At 40.8% G+C, this 14,780-nt stretch overlaps 1 long non-coding RNA gene across 1 annotated transcript; it reads left to right on the top strand.

The window, feature by feature from the left end:
• The first annotated feature begins 1,717 nt into the window (after positions 1 to 1,717).
• On the top strand, positions 1,718 to 14,253 carry LOC141128075 (uncharacterized). The gene is made up of 3 exons (XR_012241638.1): positions 1,718 to 2,199; positions 6,027 to 6,094; positions 13,785 to 14,253. It is a non-coding gene; the product is annotated as an uncharacterized lncRNA (long non-coding RNA).
• The last annotated feature ends 527 nt before the right edge of the window (positions 14,254 to 14,780 follow it).

Genomic DNA, 14,780 nt, shown 5'->3' on the forward strand with positions numbered 1-14,780 from the left:
TCACTCGTGGTAGTCAAACGGAATAATAAGGTAACAAAAGTAAGGTAAATATAAATAACTGGCTTGACTGCAGAGGCAATGCACAGGTTTACTTTAAAGGATAAGTTCACCTTTTTGGGCAGAATTTTATTTTCCATATTGAATAGAATCGTTTTCCAATGCCATTTCTGGCCTAGCTATCCCAATGTGCTTTTCTCTCACTTACCTTATCCACAGGAGGTGTAAAATCTTGTCAGTTTATTTGCATTTTTAAATGGATTTTCAGATTCCATCACTTCCTCAGCTTTCACTTCCTGTTAGGTCATCTCCCAAAAGTCTTCACTTCCTTGTTGCGTCACAGAAGAGGGTGTGTTCCCCACTCTGGGCCCCACTTCCCTTATTACAATACTATCTTTCACCCATTTCCTATACAATCTGATTGTACGATCTCCTTTAGATTTTCCATCAGCTATATACTACAAGGGCCTGTCTGATTTGATACAAATTGAATGGATTGTTCAGGTGTGTCCACCTATACCATAGTCCTAGTCGAATCTAGTAAGTTCTAGTAGATCTTAAGAAAATTGTACAGAGATTGTACAATCAAATTGCATAGTGTATGGTCATCTTTATACAAGTACATAGGAAGGAGTGAATGGAGAAACTCAGTGGTCAAGCCTCACTCACATCTCCATGTAGCGAAAACTTACATTCCCAAATGCATTTTGGGTGTTTTGGAGCGTTTTCTTTCGTCACACATAGGACAGCCCATTCACTTGAATGGGCTGCCCTACATGCAACAATCATCCCAAAGAAGCCCCAGAACTTTTTTTGGAGCGGAGCATGGTGCATTACCACAGTTGGAGCAAATGTTTTTTGGCTCGTTTCTTGGCTTGTTTTTCCACACATACGGCAGCCATTGACGTCAATGGATTGCACTACACGTGGCAAAGTAGCTTATGGGACATTTTGGCATGGAGCATGTTTTTTACTGCATTTCTCACCTATTTTTTTCATGTGGTAAAATGTGTGTTTGTTTCTGTGTTTGGTGTGCCGTTAACAATTAATGACACTGAAAGCACAACTAGGTAATTTTAGGTGTATAAATGTGGCCATATACTATACAATTTAATTGTACAATCTCCTTTAGATTTACCAAAACTATATAATAGGAGGACACACTATCTATCCAATCACTCTCTATCCAATCAGGCAGGCCCTTTCACTACATCAGCGGTGTCCCATGGGATGCATGCGGCCCCAAGGAATTTACCATGCAGTCTAAGCCCGTCGGAAGTGACCCTGGGGAAGCCAGGCAAATGCACGCTTGGAGAAATAGTGGGGGGTGCTGTGAAAACTCAGTTGATGGGTGAAGGTGTGCTAATGAGCTCAGCCGGTAAACTCCTTCCTGTGTCTTATGCCACGTACAAACGGGCAGACTTTTCGACCAGACTGATCTGACGGACTTTCCGACAGACTTTCAATGGACTTCCGACGGACTTTTAAATGAACGGACTTGCCTACACACGATCACACCAAGGTCCGACGGATTCGTATGTGATGACGTATGACCGGACTAAAATAAGGAAGATAGTCGGTAGCCAATAGCTGCTCTAGCGTGGGTTTTCGTCCGTCGGACTAGCATACAGATGAACTGATTTTTCGACCGGACTTGAGTCCGTCGGAAAGATTTGAAGCATGTTTCAAATCTACAGTCCGTCAGATTTTCGACTGGAAAAGTCCGCTGAAGGTCCAATGAAGCCCACACATGATCGGATTGTCCGCCGGACTCGGTCCGTTAGATCAGTCCAGTCAAAAAGTCAGCTCGTGTGTGTGCGGCATTACTGGTTCCTCTGCCTCTGTCTGTATACCAGGGAGTCTGCGTAGTTTTGTAAGAAATATAGCAAGGGCTAAGGATAAGGCCTTGTTCTCAAAATCAAAGAAAACTTGCATTTTTCTGCAGCCAAGATACAATAATATTATATTGGTACAAAGGGGAGCTGAATTTTAAAAAAATGCTGTTATTCTATTTATTTTATATCAACAGTTATGCTTATTTAGATATACATGTTCATCCTGCTGGTTTGGAAAATGTTCTCTTCTCAGGTTGGTCCAAAGACTGTCTTCAAGAGTGGGATATATTCTTACGCCTTGCTATTCCCAGCACACTGATGCTTTGCATTGAATGGTGGAGTTTTGAAATTGGAAGCTTTTTAGCAGGTTGGTTTCTACACTGTATGAATACTTTCATTCAGCTCTATTTGCTGTGTTTCCTGGGTCCTTATATTCTTTGGCTCTGTTTACTGGCTCTTGACGCAGCGTCCCCTTTATAGGTTTAGGTAGCCTTTCCACTTGCAAGGACTTTTCAAGTCTGCCAAGACTTCATTGCCCTCAGAAGGTGAAACATTGCTAACGTTTATGTAAATACTATGAACAGGGAGTAAAAATCTCCAAAAACAAGGGAAAAACAAATTAGCATGGTTGGGGCCCTTTTGGTGGTGTACTAATGCTCATGTTAAGTGGCTTTCAGATAGAAGAACTCTTGCAGGAATAACTTGAGAAATGAAAAGAGCAAGCAACAAATACACAGAAGAGTTAAGTTGATCTGAGCTGATTAAGTAATCCAGAACAGGTGATGTGGCACTGCTCAGTGGTATGCTGCATGAGTACAGTAGTGTCTAAGGAACCAGATGGCAAACTGTGTTAGCTAGAGTCTTGCTTTGTTTTGTGGTGCAGAGTGATTGGTGGGTTGACAACCCTCTCACCAATCCTGCACTTCATCTGTGGGTACCGATGGTGAAGGGGCCTCTCATGGATTGATGGCTTGACTCCAGGGAACCCGCTCTGTATGGCTGTAGATGCAGATGAAGACTGGTGAACCTGCTCTGTGTGGTTCTTTGGTCTTCATCTGCTGATGATGCTGCTGCTCCAGCCGTACTGGAAAACAAGTGCCTGTGGACTCAGCACTCTAGCCTGGACTTTCTCTTCCTTCCCCGGTTTTGCTCCAAGTTCCCCACTCTAAGTGGCTCTCAGTTTGAGAGGAGCAGGCTGACATAGGTCCTTACTCCTCAGGATCCTGGGTACAAAGCCACAAACTTTCCTGGGCAGAACAGTAAAAGATCCACTCTACTCCTCCTGGTGTCTCCCAGTTTATTAGGATCTGCAGTTCTGCTGGTATCTTCCAGAGTGCAGCAGCCTCTCCAAGGGACTAGAGAATCGGCAGTATTTCTCCTTTGTACAAACAGTACTGCTGATTCTCTGCATTTGTTTCATATACGGACACTTATAGAATGTATGTTTTGTTATTTGGGAGCACCGTTAATTATTAATGAATTTTGTATTGCAAGTTTTTTATGTATTTATCACTATCATTTATTGCAAAAAGGTGACTATGGTATAGCCAAATAGATTAGGGCTATTTAAAGGGACAGCACACCACATATTATTTTATGCTTTGTGTGGGGGGTGGTCTGCAGCAGTTGCACGCACACTTAGAACATGATTTTTTGAGTTATATAGCAGCACATGAGTTTATTATTTCCATTATACCTAGTAAACCTTCAATTTCAACAAAAGGAGCCGTGCTGCAAAAAAGTGCCAAGTGATATACAATATACAGTATCTCACAAAAGTGAGTACACGCCTCACAATTTTGTAAATATTTTATTATATATTTTCGAGTGACAACTCTGAAGAAATTACACTTTGCTACTAAGTAAAGTAGTGAGTGTACAGCTTGTATAACTGTGTAAATTTGCTGACCCCTCAACATAACTCAACACACAGCTATTAATGTCTAAACTGCTGGCCACAAAAGTGAATACACCACTAAGTGAAAATGTCCAAATTGGGCCCAAAGTGACAATATTTTGTGTGGCCACCATTATTTTCCAGCACTACCCTAACCCTCTTGGGCATGGAGCTTACCAGAGCTTCAAAGGTTGTCACTGGAACCCTCTTCTACTCCTCCATGACGACATCATGGAGCTGGTAGATATTAGAGACCTTGCACTCCTCCAACTTCCGGATGCAACACAGATGCTCAATAGGGTTTAGGTCTGGAGACATGCTTGGCCAATCCATCACCTTTACCCTCAGCTTCTTTAGCAAGGCAGTGGTTGTCCTGGAGGTGTGTTTGTGGTCATTATCATGTTGGAATACTGCTCTGCATCCCAATCTCTGAAGAGAAGGGATCATGCTCTGATTCAGTATGTCACAGTACATGTTGGCATTCATGGTTCCCTCAATGAACTGTAGCTCCCCAGTGCCGGCACTCCCACCACCATGCTTGACTGTAGGCAAGACACACTTGTCTTTGTACTCCTCACCTGGTTTTCACCACACACGCTTGACACCATCTGAACCAGATACGTTTATTTTGATCTCATTAGACCACAGGACATGGTTCCAGTAATCCATGTCCTTATTCTGCTTGTCTACAGCAAACTGTTTGCTGGCTTTCTTGTGCATCATCTTTTGAAGAGGCTTCTTTCTGGGATGACAGCCTTGCAGACCATTTTAATGTAGTATGTGATGTATGGTCTGTGTATGGTCTGTGCACTGACAGGCTGACCCCCACCCCTTCAACTTCTGCAGCAATGCTGGCAGCACTCATACGTCTATTTCCCAAAGACAACCTCTGGATATGAGGTTATATGAGGATATGAACCTCTGCACATGCACTAAAATTCTTTGGTCGACCATGGCAAGGCCTCTTCTGAGTGGAACCTGTCCTGTTAAACCACTGTATTGTCTTGGTCTTTGCTGCAGCTCAGTTTAAGAGTCCTGGCAATCTTTATATAATCTTTTATAGACTAGGCCATCTTTATGTAGAGCAGTTCTTTTTTTCCAGATCCTCAGAGTTCTTTGCCATGAGGTGCCATGTTGAACTTCCGGTGACCAGTATGAGGGAGTGAGAGCAATAACACCAAATTTAACACACCTGCTCCCAATTCACACCTGAGACCTTGTAACACTAACAAGTCACATGATAACAGGGAGGGAAAATGGCTAACTGGGCCCAATTTGGACATTTTCACTTAGGGGTGTACACACTTTTGTTGCCAGCGGTTTAGACAATAATGGCTGTGTGTTGAGTTATTTTGAGGGGACAGCAAATTTACACTGCTATACAAGCTGTACACTTACCACTTTACATTGTAGCAAAGTGTCATTTCTTCAGTGTTGTCACATAAAAAGATATAATAAAATATTTACAAAAATATGAGGGGTGTACTCACTTTTGTGAGATAGTGTGTGTGTGTATGTATGTGTATATATATATATATATATATATATATATACATATACACACACACACACACACACACGAAAAAAGATGTCAGTGACAAAAAATACAAAACAGTCTACGTGCAAAAGAAAAAGTCCTCTTTTCATGTGTTCATATATTCTTATACACATGATAAGCATCCATCGCCTATAAAGGAAATGTTCAATCATGAAGCCACCACCTCTTATGGAAAGAGTACACGCTTACCGACTATATATGATGCCCTAATTAAAGAGAAGTCAACAGAGCTTGCAATCGAACATCTTTACCATCTATCACCATAGAGCGATCCCTCAGGCTCTCCCCGCTAGCAGATGATTATAATTATAAGTTGGTTCCCAATTGAGCATCACCCCATAAGGTTCTTCTTACAAGAACATGAAAATAAATGCTCCAATAGTGTAAAACCTTTCTGGCATGTTTATTAAAGATTAAAAACACACTTACATCAATCATCTGATCATAGCACTATATTACATTCCTCTCTCAGCTACATGTAACAGCCGGCAGCAGGCTACATAGAATTGTAAAGTTACTGTTTGCTCGTTTTTAAAATAAAAAGGATGTAATAGTAAATGCTAAGCAATTAAAACCAAAAAGATTTTGTGTTAAAAATCATTTTGACTGCTATTTCCTGTTTTATCAGTCATCAGTGCTCCTTAGATTTTTTTTTTTAATCACATGGTTATTGTTGGTCAAGTAATTGAATGTTGTATGAACAGTTGACAACTACTGACACTTTCATCTTATTTTTTAGGGCTTATTAGTGTTGTGGAGCTAGGAGCACAAGCCATTATGTTGGAATTGCTAACATTGGCTGTCATGGTATGATGGTCACTTTACTATTTATGCATGCTTACACTTTTTTAAATCTAACTCGGATGAAACTGTTAATTTAAAACTAAACTCCAGGCAAATATAAAATCATTCTGAGCTGTATATATTACAGCTCTGTATTCATGAATACATAATTTAATGTATTTTATAATGCAAGAAATTCAAGATATTCTGCATTTGACTTAAATCAGCCTCATAAAATACCCTGTACTTTAGAGTTTAGGCTGGGAGAAGGAGAAGCAGCACAAGGAGCCAATCAGTTGTGATAAATTGCATATTTGCTTAAGGGGAACATGTTGATTGTCAGTGCCCAGACAAGACCGTCTAGTTCTCAAGGCAGAGATGAAATCTTTGCCCTCTCCCACGATGTGTGAACATCTTGTGTCAGCAAAAATGCCCTGCCTCCATCCCAAAATAAATAAAAAATAGAGCAATATTCTTTACATTTACTCCCCTAAGCATAAATTCATTTTGCAAGCTAAAGTTCTCCCCAAACAAATCTTTGCGCCTCCAATCCCCCTTCTCTGCTCAAATCCTCTCCCTTCAATACGTCCTACCTTTTCAAGCTTCACCCAATTTCACCCGTCCCCCACAAAATTACTCCTCCTAGCACAAATTCTCTCCACAAATTTCTCCTCTGAGAACAATAGATTTTAGGCACCCAAAAACCACATAATTAAAATATAACATTTTATTAGACAATAAATAAAACTGATATAGTTGCCCAGCTGTAGCAAAAAGCTGTGTATTACAAGTGAAGAGCTTGATGAGTTTCAATTCCAGTACTCTTTATCAGGGAATCTAGATTTAGGTAGAATATTCTGGAACAACAATTATTACATATCAATTTATGAAAACAGCAATAATATAACTATGCATAACTATAAATTTACAATATCAAAGACCAATCATTGGAGTGGGTGTGGTCGACAGTGTGGATAGTGTGTAATCAAAACCAGTGCCTTAGCAGTGTACCAGAAGTTCAGCTTTGAGTGCAGATAACATATATATGGCTTTTTTTCAGGGGGAACTTGGTGGAACTCGGTTCCACCACCTCTGGCTCAGACCCTTTGGTGCCTGCTCACCACAATCGCTTGTAAACACAGAAGTCTGGTTTCCTACTGTTTTTGTGAAATTTGACTGAACACACCCACTATTTGATGTGATTTGCAGGGTGTGTGTAAGGGAAGGGGTTTTGTGGGGCCGTGGTTAAGTTCCAGCACCTATTGTTTGAGAAAAAAAGCCCTGTGTATATATGTGTATATATATATATATATATATATATATATATATATATATATATATATATATATATATATATATATATATATATATATAAAAACACATATTTGGATTGGTGAACAGACAAGTTCATGGGTATTTATGAAGATTTTTCCTGTCTTCAATTCTCTGGTATACAACTTCTTTTCTATATGTCCAAGCTTGTTTTAATAAGGCATCCACTTATGTGGGAAAAGTCAAGTTCAGAAAAAAGTAGTGTGTAGCCTTCTTTTGAGGGGCTTATAATAAATGACCCTCCCCAAACAGGATATTGCACTAAACCTGTAATTAAATAAGAGAGACAGAACCTTCACTAAGTGGAAGAATGTATTTGAAAATAAAGTTGGCAGTGCCACCACCAGTGTTGCCAACCCGCCGAAGTGAAATTTACTGGCAGAACGCCAAAATTTACAAACGGCGCCAGGTTTTTTACTGGCAAAAAACCATGACATTTACTGACGGATCCACATTCTTTACTGACACTGCAAAAACATACCTAAAATGACTGTTTTTAGTGCTAAACAGTGCAAATATCTATATTTGAACTATAAACACATAGCTAGTGCTATTAGCAATGTGTTTAAGTTAAACAAAAGTCAAAAAACATATTTCTCAATTTACATGAAGGTCAGGATACCTTTAACCCAGCCAGCACAGATTTCTCCCTTACATCAGAGTCTGCAGGATGGTGACCAGAGGCCACCTTCCACAGAGTGAATACACTAAGGTAAGAGGGGGAATTATTAATAAAGGGGGGGGCCTTTATATTGATGCCCTCTTACATTATTGTATTTATTCCCCTCCTTACATCAGTGACCTCCCTCAGATTGGCCTGGTGGCGCTGTCACTGACCTGCTCTCAGGTGCACCGTGCAGTGCTCAGTCAGACAGCTCCAGCTTGGTGGCTCTGGTTTTATTCTATTGTCTCCTCTCCACAGTCCACACGTGTCTGTCTCTTCCCCTAAACCCCACCCCAGCGGAGCTCCCACACTTGACTCCTTTCTAGGATCCCCTCAGAGACTGCAGACATGATAAAACACAAGAAATGGTCAGAGGCTACGGACATGATACAGGAGGTGGACAGAGGCTGTGAACATGATACAAGAGGTGGACAGAGGCTGCAGACATGAAACAGGAGGTGGACAGAGGCTGCGGACATACTACAGGAGGTGAACAGAGGCTGCGGGCATACTACAGGAGGTGGACAGAGGCTGCAGGCTTACTACAGAAGGTTGACAGAGGCTGCGGGCATGCTACAGGAGGTGGACAGAGGCTGAGGGCATACTGCAGGAGGTGGACAGAGGCTGCAGGCATACTTCAGGAGGTGGACAGAGGCTGCGGGCATACTACAGGAGGTGGACAGAGGCTGCGGGCATAACACAGGAGGTGGACAGAGGCTGCGGGCATAACGCAGGAGGTGGACAGAGGCTGCGGGCATAACACAGGAGGTGGACAGAGGCTGTGGGCATACTACAGGAGGTGGACAGAGGCTGCGGGCAAACTACAGGACCTGTGGGGAGGTGAAAGGGGCACTGGAGGAGGACAAATTTTTGGTAAAAAAAAAATCCCAATAAGCGTATATTGATTGGTTTGTGCAAAGGTTAAAGCATCTACAAACTATAGGAGAGATTCACTGGATTTTTTTTTTTTTTTACTAGTAAAGGCGGTGATCAGCAACTTATAGTGGGACTGCGTCATTGCGACGGACAAATTGGACACTAAGTGACACATTTTTGGGGACCAGTGATACCAATGCAATGATCAGTGCTAAAAATATGCACTGTCACTATACTAATGACACTGGCTGGGAAGGGGTTAACATGAAGGTTTAAATGTGTTCCTAGGAAGTGATTACTAATTGCGGAGATGTGATGTTACTGTGAGAAGGCAGAGATCCGTGTTCCTGCTTAGCAGAAACACAGGATCTCTACCTCCCCTTCTCACAGAACGGCGATCTTCCTTGTTTACATCGACAGGCTGCCGTTCTGCCTCTCTCGGGAATGACCGGCGGGTCCCGGCGAACACTGGGTCCGCCTGACCCGCTGATTGGCTCTCGCTGTGTCCAATCACAGCGGGAGCCGTCTTGCCGCCGTATATGTACAGTATATGGTTGGCAAACAGGTAACCATGAGTATGTAGATGCACACCAGTATATAGTATAATATATATATATATATATATATATATATATATATATATATATATATATATATAGTATTTATATCATAAAAGATTAATAACAGAACATACATCCAATGTACAAACAGATAATATCAACAAAGGGTCCTACAGGAGTCCTGTTGGAATTGTGCACATACACTTGGATATACAGTACAGTCAATAGTCCTTAAAGTGGTTGTATACCCTCACATAAAAAAAAAACCCTGCAAGGCAAAGGCATAATAAGCTAGTATGCACTGCATCTTGCCCTATGCGTTTCTTCTGGGTTTCACGGCTCCGGCGCTGTGAGTGGCCAGAGCCACGATGACGTCACTCCCGCGCATGCGTGCGGGAGTCTTTTTCCCAGCAAGGTCCAGCAGTGCCTGCCGGACTTTCAGCCGGGCATTCAGAGCGCATGCACCGCTGACGTCAGTGGATGCATGCAAAGGGAATATCTCCAAAACCGTACAGGTTTAGGAAATATATTAATTTTACCATCAGAAAATTGCCCAAAGCATCACAATGCCTCCGCCAGCTTGACTTCTTCCCATACTGCATCCTGGTGCCTTCTCTTCCCCAAGGAAACAAGATACACACTCCTAGCCATCCATATGATATGGTATTACAGTAAAAGAAAATGTGATTCAGCAGACCAGGCCACCTTCTTCTGTTGCTCTGTGGTCCAGTTCTGATGCTCACATGCCCATTGTAGGAGCCTTTGGCTATGGCCACGAATAAACATGGACACCTAGAGCAGTTCGCGGCTACGCCATCCCAAACACAACCAAATAGATGCCCATTTTTTTCTGTTTTCAACACATTTACTTTATGGACAACATTTATACTTGCTACCTATTATTTGTATCTCACTGACTTTGAGATGCCATTGTAACAAGATAATTAATTTTATTCACGTTACTTGTTATCTTAATGTTATGGATGATCAGTGTACCAAATTTCTTACTCATTATTACAGTACAAAGGAGATGAAGACGCAATACCGACCATTTATGATCAGATAAATGGATAGACTTAACATTGATCTTAATAGAAATGCTGTTTTGAATTCGTGCAGAAGTTTGCTGACAGCTTGTTTAAAGTAACAACCAGCATTTCCATTCTGATATATATTCGGCTTTGTCAGATGGGAGCTTAAAGTGATACTAAACACACACCGTTTAATTTACATTGTATTTTCTATTTCTGTATGTGGATGATGGCACTGTAATTATTTTAATTAAAAAAAAAACATCTCAGTACCTTTTTCATAATCGATATACAGCTGTCACTTGACCCAGATCTTTCCCAGCCAGTCTGCAGGGAAACATAAGGAGGGGCTTCTAGTCCTCTGCTGCTGGTCAAAATAACAAAACAAAAAAAGCCTATAGAAATGCAAAGTAAAAAAATTCATTAATAGTAGTAAACTTTAAATTGTCATACAAATATATATATTTGAAATCAAATCTTTATTATTTTGTTGTAATAACATGGTGTGGGTGGATTTCTGCTTTCTCACAGGCTGTACCACTTTGAAGCCTCCATCAATCTACATGTAATATCCCACCTCCATTGTATTTAGCTAGTTAGTGGGCATGGAAGAGGAGGGAGGGTGGGAATGGGCTGTCATTTACCACTGTGTATACGCCCACATGTGCGACTCTATAGTCTATAGTGCAAAAAAATCCATATTAAAACTGTGAAAATTCCACAAATGGATGTTGATTGATGAACAACTAAATGTAATTGTGAAATCCTATATATAAAACTTCCAGACCACCAACGAATCACCTCACTCATGCTCCCTCCCAATGAGTATAGGCTCACCTCTGGGAGTGTGACAACTAAGCAGGGTCAGAAAACTCCTATGAGCCACCCCAAGACTCAGTGAGATATCCAACACAGCTGGCTCCTAAACTTCTCCTAAGATCTCCTCCTCAGTATTTCAGCAGCAGAAAATATGCAGAGAAAAACAGTCCAATCGTGCGTGAATTGTTTAAAACACTTTAACATGCGTTTATTAAAATGTACAGGGTACTCACAATATGCGGGTGCTTCCATCACACCACACTAATACGAACATAGGTCTAAAGCACAACACAGAGCCGCACATCCAAAATCTCGATCAGCTCCTCAAATCGCTATAGAGCCTGAGTGCCTCCCTTACGCATGTTCGACACAAGGTCACGTATCTTCCTCAGAGGGATTGCACTTCCAGAGTTGAGCCTTTACCCATTGGGGAGAGCACGAGTGAGGTGATGGTGGTCTGGAAGCTTTATATATAGGATTTCACAATTACATTTAGTTGTTTATCAATCAACATCCATTTGTATGGACTTTTTTTGCACTTTACTGTATAGACATTTAATTATGCACTTTATATGTTGTTTGATTCAATGGTTTTTTATATTTGTTTATATTTCATGATTCAGCGCTGCACACTTAAATTCAGATTTTTGTGCACATGCATATGGGGATGTGATCAGTGCTAGCAGCTGGTCTTTTGAATACCTTTCACACACACACTGTGTTTCTAGTATATATAGTTACTTTCGGTTTTTGGTAGCTCGCAAGACTCACATATATCATGCACTCATGCACATATCTAATTGATAGTTTTTTATGATGTGGGTTTAGTGACACTTTAAGGATGCTACTCTTGATAAACAATGTTCTTGAGACAAGGCTTCAAGCTAAAATCTCTGAACAAGACTTGCAATTTCAGGAAATTGAAATAGTGTCTAGAAGTCTGTAAGAGTACCCTATTTAAAACTATGGACTGATAGGTGTAGGGGTTAAATTATACTCCCTCTCCCTCTCCCTCTTACCTTTTAACCTTGGCTACAGGGCCCTGGAAGTCCTGCTTAAAGCAGAGTTCCACCCACTTTGGGAGGTGGTCTTAAACAAAAGACAACCTCTCCAAACCTCGTTTTTGGATATTGAATTTTTTTTCCCAATAATACCTTTTTTGGAAGTACAAGTGTACTTCCGATTCAGCCAGGCCACAGCCCAGGACGTCACATCCTCTTCTTCAGCGAGCACCCCCATTGTCTTCTGAGACCTGTGTGTCCCCCAGAAGACAAGCTGGCCATTCACAGAGCGCCGCAGGACTTGTGCATGTGCAGTCAGAAGCCTGCAGTGAAGCTGTAAGGTTTCCCTTAGCTGGAATGGCAGCGCCTGCACCCAATCCGATGGACAGATCGGCCTTGGGGGGGAGGGGGGGCGACATCGTGGGCTCCCTGGACAGATAAGTGTCCTTTTTAAAAGTCAGCATAGCAGCTACAGTGTTTGTAGCTGCTGACTTTTAATTTTTTTTTTTTGCGGCTGGAACACCGCTTTAATCAGACACCAGAAACACTGGAATGAAAATCAGAAACTTGTTTATTGGGCGTGGTCCATCATATTAAGTATAAAAGCAGATGGGTTGGACCATTTCTACCCACCAATCAGATACAAATATAATGCATATTATGATATGTGCATTAGATGACAGATTTTCTTTATTATAAGGAAAAGACCTCCTTATTAATTTAACAAATCATACAGATACACATATTTAGTCTTCTTTACGTATTAGTATCTAGGCAAATTATACTGTTACTTAGACGAGGTTATAAAAAAACTCCAGCGGTTTCCTATTTCTTACAGCCGAGACATTTGTCCGATACATATGTTCACTTATAAGTTCCTCATATTAAGTTTCACAATTAATAAAAATGCTTATTGTAAAAAGTTCTATAACACTCTTTTAAACGGAATAATTAAAGAAGCACTCCACCTACAAGCATAAAATATTATCCATAATTATCCTAAATATTATCCTAATATTCTTCTTATTAACCCTTCAACCCTGGGTTCCATTTACCAGGATTTTGTACATGGTATATGAAGGAAATGCAAGTATATCTAAATAATTTGGTGAATCAATGATTTTCAGATAAAATAAGGATCTATGTAGTTTTGACATTACTTAGAGAAAATTGTTCACACAACAGCTAGTGGTATTCATAGCAACCTGCAATGGAGGATTTAAAAGATATTATGCTATACTGTATATTTTATTTTAATTCAAAATTATGTTTTTTTTTTCATACTAGTATTTATTCACTTGGATACATTTTCCACTTGGATAATATCTGTGATGTGAGGATGCAGTCATTTACCATGCTGGTAAACTTAAATGATCTTCACTAGCAATGTCTTGGCCAGATTTCTAATTCATCTAATATATTCCTCTACAGCTTCCGTATGGCTTTGGCACGGCTGCCAATATCAGGGTCGGAACTGCTTTAGGAGCGGGAGACATTGAACAAGCCAAAATGTCGTGTAAAGTTGTACTTTACTGCGCGGGTAGGATTTTGTACTCTAAAGAAATGCTACATAGTATAAAAGGAAAAAAAAAAGATTATCCATACCTCGTAGAAAGCAGTATACAGGCGATCCCCTAGTTACAAATGACTCCTACTTACAAACTGAGGGAGACAACAGGAAGGGAGAGGAAATCTACCTCTAGGATAGGAGATTCAAACCTGTAATGCCCCGTACACACGGTCGGACTTTGTTCGGACATTCCGACAACAAAATCCTAGGATTTTTTCCGACGGATGTTGGCTCAAACTTGTCTTGCATACACACGGTCACACAAAGTTGTCGGAAAATCCGATCGTTCTAAAGGCGGTGACGTAAAACACGTACGTCGGGACTATAAACGGGGCAGTGGCCAATAGCTTTCATCTCTTTATTTACTCTGAGCATGCGTGGCACTTTGTCCGTCGGATTTGTGTACACGGATTTTGTTGTCGGAAAATTTTATATCCTGCTCTCAAACTTTGCGTGTCGGAAAATCCGATGGAAAATGTGTGATGGAGCCTACACACGGTCGGAATTTCCGACAACAAGGTCCTATCACACATTTTCCGTCGGATAATCCGACCGTGTGTACGGGGCATAAGAGTTATTATGGGAAAAAGCTTGTTTCCACAATAACCCAAAATTGTCTAAATCCAATTGTCATTTGTCATTGGGACAGAAAGTGAGGTGAAATCTTCTGAGCAGAGGCATAGATAGCAAATCAAACATTACAGTTACAGTTAACCCTTCCCTATGCTATCCAAAAAGCTTAAATTGTTTCTTTGGCTGGAGCTACACCTAAAAAATGTACCTGTTCCGACTTACAAACAGATTCAACTTAAGAACAAACCTACAGACCTTATCTTGTTTGTAACCCGGGGACTGCC

The sequence above is a fragment of the Aquarana catesbeiana genome, linkage group LG02 (assembly GCF_042186555.1).
Source record: "Aquarana catesbeiana isolate 2022-GZ linkage group LG02, ASM4218655v1, whole genome shotgun sequence".
Taxonomy (NCBI): domain Eukaryota; kingdom Metazoa; phylum Chordata; class Amphibia; order Anura; family Ranidae; genus Aquarana; species Aquarana catesbeiana.